Below are 8,639 nucleotides of genomic sequence, written 5' to 3' on the forward strand. Positions count from 1 at the left end.
CCAAGTAGGGCTGTGCTCCCAAGTAGAGCTGTGCTCCAAGTAGGGCTGTGCTCCCAAGTAGAGCTGTGCTCCCAAGTAGAGCTGTGCTCCATAGGATTTTCAATGGCTGATTTTTCCAAAGCATTTGGCCTTTTTCTCCCAAGACACCTCTGAGTGAACTCGAACATCCAATCTTGCAATTAGTAACTGGAGTCTTAGCCATTTACACTACCCAAGGACTCCACCTCCTCATATTCCTGACTCTTCCTGTTCCTTTTATGCTGTCACCCAAGGACTTTAGATTAAACACATACCATAAAACTGAAATAGTGTGCTTGTTATATCCTACATTAAATGGCTAGAGCTTCTTTCTGAGTAGCTTTTAAAGTCAATGCTGTGATCATTTTTTATTTCTATTTATGAAAAAGGAAACGATTAATAGCGCAGCAACTATATTGTTTGTTATTATAACCTGTAAGTACTCAATGCCCTTTATAGGACGTGTTCTTCCTTTTTCTTAGATAATGATAATATTTCCGGATGCCCCTGGACTTTAGCAGAATATGTGTTATCATTTTTCTCAAATACGTTCTCCTCTAGAGAAGGAAGGCTGTAATAAAGACAGCAATAGTAGTAATGATAGCAACAGCTGACGTTTTTACTGGCCCCTGTTCTAAGTACTTGAGGCGTATTCTATTACTCACTCTACACTACAGGCTCCTATGCAGGCTCAGCACTGGATTGCTAAGTGCAAGATTGGTGTTCAGACCTACCAGCTGCTCCTCAGAAACCCTGTGGTGGTTATGAGTCGGAAGTGACTTGATGGCACTTTAACAAAAACAACATAATCCTACGGAGGGACTACTCTGAATAACCTTTTCACAGATTGGAAAATTGGGGGTCGGCAAATTTAAGCCATTTTTCCCCAGGTCACACAAACCAAAACCCTGAGCGCTAATTCCATGTTGGAGTCTTGGCATGGGGCTTCAGGATAAGGTACTGGACTGCAAGGTCAGTTTGAACCACAAGGTTGGGAGTTCAAACAACCAGCCTCTCCTTGGAAATCTTACACAGCGTCACTGTGGATCAGAACAACAGTAGCAATTCTGTGTTCTTGTTTAAGTACGTGTGACTAAGACACCAAGTGCCCCTTTGCGATACGGACTTAAATTTCCCAACAAACAATGTGCATACAGAGAAGGAATTCTAAATCATATTGGGAATACTTTCTGATCTAGTGCTGGAAGATGAGCTCCCCCATGCCCCCATTCTAGGTTGGAAGGCCTCAAAGTAGACTCTGGCTGCCACAGTGAAGCTGAGCATACCAACAAAAAGCAAAATTGTGATCAATCAGAAACCATTGATCTGCCTGAAGCTTGCAAATCTCTGAAATGTAGAAGGTCCCAGTCTGAAGGCACATTCCTAACCCTCTGCCTTTCAGGTGAGTTAGGGGAATGGAGACAGGCAAGAGGCTATCTGAGTAAACAGAGCAAGGTACCGTGATGATTCTGGAACCCTTAGATGCCTGCCTCTGTCTTGCTCACCTTGCTTTTTCCTGGTTGAGCGCAGCTCTAGCGTCAGACAGAGCCCATCTGAGATGCTGCCGCTGACATTTTTTGAAGCTAAACAGGTGCAGGGGAGGAGGGGGGAGTAAAAAGGCACAGCGGCTTTTTAGGAAGTCAGATGGCATTGTACAGCAAACAGAAGGCAAACGACGGATTTCAAAGCCCAAAATCAGATCCTTTTATTTGTGTAGAATATATCAATTTGGAATGCACAATTTGAAATTGCGGGTTATAGAATTTGATCCATTTGATTGTAGTGTAATTCCCCAGAGACTGCAGTATCCAAAACCCAACCTAGAGATGACAAGCGCTTGTGCAGGTTTCTTTCTTTTGGAATTGTCACCTGGTGTCCAAAGAAACACATTTTGTAGAGAATGCTATTTCTGCTCCTCTGTTTCGGCATGTGACTGACACTCTTGAGGTGTCTTTGTTTTCTGGAAATATCTACCCACTTGTCATATTCTATTTCTTAAGATTTTTCAGAACGTTAAGATTTGTATTCGTGTTTTCACTTTGTTTCTTACTGATTTCTGCTTAACTCAACTTCCATGTAAACAAAACTGTGAAACTATTCCTCGATTACAGCATCTGCTCCAATCTCTTTCAATTATATTCTTAAACCATCAGTTCTTTAGACTGATCCCAACCACCACCAACTCCAACCCTCCTACCCTCACCCCACCGCTTGAAGCGCAGAGGAAAGAGTAGTTTTGACACCATATATTTACACAAAAATGTTACTGTTATCATGTAAATGCTACGATATATACCATAAAGTGAAGAGGACTGGGAATACTTACCAATGAAGTATCCAACATTGGGTTGCACCTCAATGTAAAGCAAACAAAATCCTCACCACGGGAACAATAAATAGCATCCATATAAACAGAGAAAAGATTGAAGTTATCAACGACTTCATTTTGCTTGGATCAGCCATGAGCACTCACGGAAGCAGAAGCCAAGAAATCAGATGACATATTGCATAAGGCAAATCTGTGCCCAAGACCTCGTTAAACTGTTGAAAAGCAAAGATGTCCAATTAAGGACTAAGGTGTGCCTGACCCAAGCCATGGTATTTTCAATAACATCACATGCAGGCAAGAGGTGGATAGTGAATAAAGAAAATCTTAGAAGAATTGATGCATTTGAGTTACGGTGTTGGAGGAGAATATTGAAAGTGCCATGGGCTACCAAAAGAACCAACAGATCTGTGTTGGGAGAAGTGCAGCCAGAGTGCTCCTCAGAGGCCAGGATGGCCAAACTTTGTCTATCTAATTTTGGACATATTTTCAGGAGGGACCAGTTGCTGGAGAAGGATATCATGTTTTGTAAGGTGGAGGGTCAGAGAAAAAGAGGAAGACACCCAGCGAGATGGATTGGTCAGGTGGCAGCATCAATGGGCTCAAGCGTGGCAATGATTGTGAGGTTGGCCCAAGACCGGGAAGTGTTTCATTCTGTTGTGCATAGGGTCACTATGAGTTGGTTCTGACTCAATGGTACCTAACAGCAACAATAACAACATACCATAAATATACTCTGAATCATTCACAAACAAGAGGGTAAAGTTTTTATTCATTGCTGGGTTTCAAGTGGAGTTCTGGTAAAGTTATTGCCAAAATATTATTCATTGGTAAAAGATCCAGAAGTGTACTCTCCTGGAAAAAGCATAGGAATTTTGGTCATCATTGAAAAAAAAAGAAAAGGAATTATTTTTAGGAATTCTAAGTGATCCAAAACAACACTGAGGTGGTCTTGGCCATCCCAGTCTAGTTTGAAGAGAGAGATCTAAAGTCATTTTTGGTAGCCCCAGGCTACTGTGCCAGCCTTCCGAAGCCCAGCTTTGGCCCTGAGCCTCATCTAGACATGAAAGGATCTAAGTCACGATGGGTCTTTGCCTTCTGTCTCTCTAACACCACAGTCTCTGCATTCAGACCACCCTGAGGACAGTTGGCAGAGCTTGGAGTGCCCACTCCAGTTGCATTTGAGAGTTCACTCTACATCATTTCCAATGCAGTGGTCTTGCACTGATCTGAAATTAAATAAAATCTGGGACTCAGTCAGCAGGAATCTGACCCTTCAATGTAGATTTCATTCTTAGGTCTTCATTGATTTCCATTTTGGTGCGAGCAAAAGTACTAATGCATAGAAGACTCTATTTTAGATAGAAAGGAAAAACAAAGAAAAAGGGAGAGGGTGAGAAAAGAGAGGAAATTAAATAAAAAGAGGATGAGAGGAATGAAGTAAATGTACCTTCATTAATTCTTTCAGTCATTGAAATAAACTGAGAAAAGTTTAAAGAAAAAGGAAAAGCAGGAACAACCAGGATGGGAATATTAGGAATATTCACATATTGTGAGGAATGTGACCAGTGTCACTGAACTATTTGGAGGCCTGGTGTGGAGCTCCTGGGTTGGTGCATTGGATTGCGAAGTCGGCCGTTCAGGCTCACCAGCTGTTCTTCGGAAACCCTATACAGGGTCACTATGGGTCAGAACCTACTCGACAGCACTTAACAAGTGGTTAAACACAAACTCTCTCCTTTGGGTTCTCTGAGTCTTCTTGCACGTTGCAGCCGTGTCTCTTGTGTACACTAATTTCCCTCCCTGAAGTAAACCCCCATCACTAACTTTTAGGATTACAGAAAATGTGGATCATAAAATTCCTCAGATACATCATAGAAACACAGGTCAAGATGCATTTCTTTCCATGTGGAACCGTAAGGTCAGTTTGAACCACAAAGTTGGCAGTTCAAACTCACCAGCCACTCCTTGGAAACCCTAAGCGTCGCTGGACTTGCACTTAGCAACAGCAACAGAATTCCATGTGAGGGTTCCCTGCTGAGTCATAGCCTAAGATCATCACTAGTGAGGATGCATATTCTTCCAGACGGTTTCTATTTATTTACTATCCTGTCTTACCACTTTATAAACAGAAATGGAATCACATTCTTGAAACAGTTTTACAACCTGGATTCTTGCTTATTTTTGCTTAATAATAACACATTATAGTTATCTTTTTCACTTTAGTACTTTGTGTTTTACCTTATTTTGCTTTATAATAAATGCATCATTCTTCATGGTATGACTGATGTAGTTCACTTTTCTAACCAATCCGTTAAGTGGGAGATGTGAGTTACTTCCAACTATTTTGTGTTAAATGTTTTTCAATTTTCCCAAACAGTGCTTCAAACAACGTCTTTTTACAGATATTTATAGATTTGGGCAGTGTTTCTGTGGTGTAAATTTGTAGAGGTAAAAAGTGAGAGTATGAGCAATTAGAATGTTAATGTTTAAAATCAAATGCTTCTCAATGTTTATCTGTGTGGCCACATATCTGCACCCTCGCCGCTTGTGGATTTACACTCACCAGTAGTTTAAACAACCTCCTGGTATGGATCTGTAGGTTAATCACTCAACCATAAAGTTGGTTTGAACTGCAAGGTCAGTGGTTCAAACTCACCAGCAGCTCCTTGGAAACCCTATACAGGGTCACAATGAGATGAACCAACTCAACAACATTATTTTAACAGTCAGTTCCCATGTCTAGAGTATAGAAAACATGCTCAGGAAGTAATCACACCTATGTATGATACAGTCTTTTGATTTTTTTTTTGTCTAAAAGCATACCTCTAGCAACAAAAATGTGGACTCCTGGTTTGATGCTGTGGGATTAGCACTGGACTGTGAACCACAAAGTCAGCAGTTCAAACTCACCTCAGAAACAGTATCCAACAACATCATAGGGATTATCCCTGTAAATTATAACTGACTCAGTGGCACTTAACAACAACACCAGTATTAAAAATAATAAATTAGATAGATAGATAGATAGATAAACTTCTTCTAGTCCCCAATTCTTTCATAGGTTTACACATGAAGTCCTATCTGATTCTGTGGCTTATCTTTATGTTCTTTGTATTTATTTATTTATATTTTGGGGGTTAAAGTGTAATAACTAATTCTAAGCTTTTATTAATTCCATCAATTGAGCTTAAATTTTCCCAAGCAGTATATTTAGAGGATTTACTGATGACCAGTCCTCCGTACATTTCCATCTGCTGGGCAAGCTTGCCTGCAAATCACCATCATTAGTCCCCAGCCGTGCCTGGAACACTAGGTACTGGCCCTCTGCCAATCTGCCAGACACCCCCTGGGCCCTCGGCATGTTTGTGAGCTCAGGGCATTGGTATAGAGCTCAGGCAGAGCACATCTGAAAGGAAACCATGAAACACCAAGGAAACCTTGGGATTTTGTGTATTTAAGGTACCCTACCTCACAGGGTCATTCTGAGGATCAAATGAATTAAATGGGGAAATGTTTATAAATGACTTAGGAAGTACTTTACGCATTAAGTAAGCACTGTATAAGTGTTTGTTAAATAAAGAGATTAAATACGAGGAAAGCCATTTTCCTGTGATTTGCAAATGCCAGATCTTAGTTACATTATTATTTTTTAAAGTGGGCTGCATTTATCTTTTTTCCTTGCATTTCTATGAGTGTTCAAAGAGCGCATCAGGTTAAATGCATAGTAAAATTTGGAGGGATGAAAATTCACTCGGACCTGGACACTTTATGTGGGAGAGATGGGTCAACTCTTGAGGGCCAGGAAAAGTGAATTGAGTTTGAGTAGTAAGCACGGGATTTATAAAGCAACAGAAATAAAGATATTAGACATCTATTTTAAATGCTGTGTGTTAGATAATTAGCAGAGAGAGCAGTATAAAATCCACATGCCTGATATCTAAGGAACCCAGGTGGCACAGTGGTTAAGTGCTCTTCTGCTAAGCGAAAGTTCCACTTCTCCAAGAGAGACAGTTACGGCAGCCTGCTTCCCTACAGAGTGTACATGCAGCCAGAACATTCTACTCTCTTCCGTAGGGTTGCTAGGATTGGAATCCACTCACAAACCGTGGGGTTGCTTCTGGGTTGGTACACTTTTATTATTTCCAGTGTTTGGGTGTTGTTCCTCATTAATTTCCCCTTTCTTCTGTGTTTAGTTTTGGTTTTCTCTAGAATATTTTAAAGAGTGCTTCTCAGACTTTTGAGGTGCTTACACACCTACTGAGGGTCTTACTAAAATGCAGCGATGGTTTCAGTCAGTCAGGGCAGTGCTAAAACTCCAGCCGTCCTTCGTGTGATGCCCAGCCTGCTGGCCCCATGCGACACCTTGGCTACCAGGATTTTAAAGAAGAGCTTAAGTATCATAACATTTGCAGATATAAGGCTTTTTTTTTTTTTTTTTTATTTCAAAGGAATAAATTACCAAGTTTAAACCAATATATTCTACCTATATAGTATACAGTACTATCTACCTTTATATAATACTTGATATTCAGGATGAAGGCTCACAAAACTTCAAAAGCAGCATAGAAATACCTAATTGTGTTTCCTTTTGAATGTTCACAAAGGCAGAAAAAATTCTATATTATTTCTTCCATAAATATTTTAATGACATTTCTCAAAAACAAAAATCCTATCTGGGTTAATTATACTAATTGGCAGGGGGGTCTAATTAACAAAAAAAATCCCACTTTCTTGAAATGCAGATCAAAACCACAATATAAATCATCTCCGCTGACTGAAAAAAAAAACAACACAAGTAAAACAACAGGTGTTGGCCAGGATGTGGAGAAATTGGGAACTTCCGTTGCTGGTAGAAATACAAAATGTTACAACTGCTCAGAAAGCAGTTTGGTCATTCCTCAAAAAGTTAAGCATTGAATTACCATAGAATCTAACAACCCCATTCCTCGGTATGTTCCTAAAGGAATAGAGAACAGTATCACACACATGAGGCCAATATTCCCTGCAGCACCATTCCGAATAGCCAAAAGATGGAAACAATATAAATGTCTGTGAATACATAAAAAGTACAAGGTATTGCTGTTAGGGTTCGAGTTGATACATGCATGGGTTTATTCCAAAGAAAACATTTTTAAGCATGTCTCTGTGATCAGTGGACAAGTGCTGACAAGTTCTCTCAATAATACACTTGTCGTTTCCATCTGGGTGTCTTCAAAATAAATAAAGGTCTAGTCAAAACAGTGACTTTCAAGGGTATCTGCGGGGGCAATTCAATTCAAAGCAGAAAGGCCAGTTCCGAGTATATGGTAACTATCGCCGGCACTAACGCAGGGATTTATTAGGCAAAGTTTTGTGAAAGTCATAAACTGGATTGGTGAGGAAAAGGCCAGGAAAATTGCCTTGAGGGATTTTGTTTGCCCATCAGGTTAATGAGCTTGCTCATTCTTCAGCAGTAGCATGTTATTGGGAAACCTTACCTCATCTACCCTACACCACTTACCTGTCTTTCCCTTGCAGACTTTTTTTGTTCCCCCAGATTGTAAAAAACACTGAAAAGGAACATGATTTGGCTTCCCAAAAATGCTCAGACAGTGGGATATATATTTTTTACACATTAGTGTGTTTGTTCTGTAGAAGAAGTGTCAGAACTCAGGTGTCCCATGCACCATGGCTCCGTGGCATGCGCCCTGGATTGTGCGTGGGAGTCGCTGCACCTTGACCGGCCCTGTTCAGCAGGCCACACCGCCAGCTGTTTATAAACGTGCTGTACACTCTTTCACCTGATTTTCATGTTTTCTACTTACATATTTTCATTGTATCTGAATTTATTTTCTAGTGTGGAAAGAATTTTAGCTGGCACACAAAGGAACATTTTTAATTTGGTGGTGGCAGCGGCAGTACTGTTGAAGCCATTGTAACCCTGAATAGGGTTTCCTAGGATCTAAACCTTTATGACCTCAGAAAACCTCATCTTTTTCTTACTCAACCACTGGTGCATTTGAAATGCTGACTTTGTTACCAGGGTAGTGTTTATTACCCTACAGCACCACCAGAGAGCCCATGTTAAGCATGCAGACTTGTATATCTTTTTTTTTTAGTGGTTACGTTATTATATGGCAGCATAGTAGTTAAGCATTGGGCTGCTAACCTCAAGGTCAACAGTTCCAAACTACCAGCTGTTCTGCGGGAGAAAGATGAGGCTTTCAGCTCCGGTAAAGATGTACAGCCCTGGAAACCCTGTACAGGGTGGCTATGAGTCAGAACCGACTCCACGCCACACAACAACAACAAA

The sequence above is a fragment of the Chrysochloris asiatica genome, unplaced genomic scaffold (assembly GCF_000296735.1).
Source record: "Chrysochloris asiatica unplaced genomic scaffold, ChrAsi1.0 scaffold00029, whole genome shotgun sequence".
NCBI lineage: Eukaryota > Metazoa > Chordata > Mammalia > Afrosoricida > Chrysochloridae > Chrysochloris > Chrysochloris asiatica.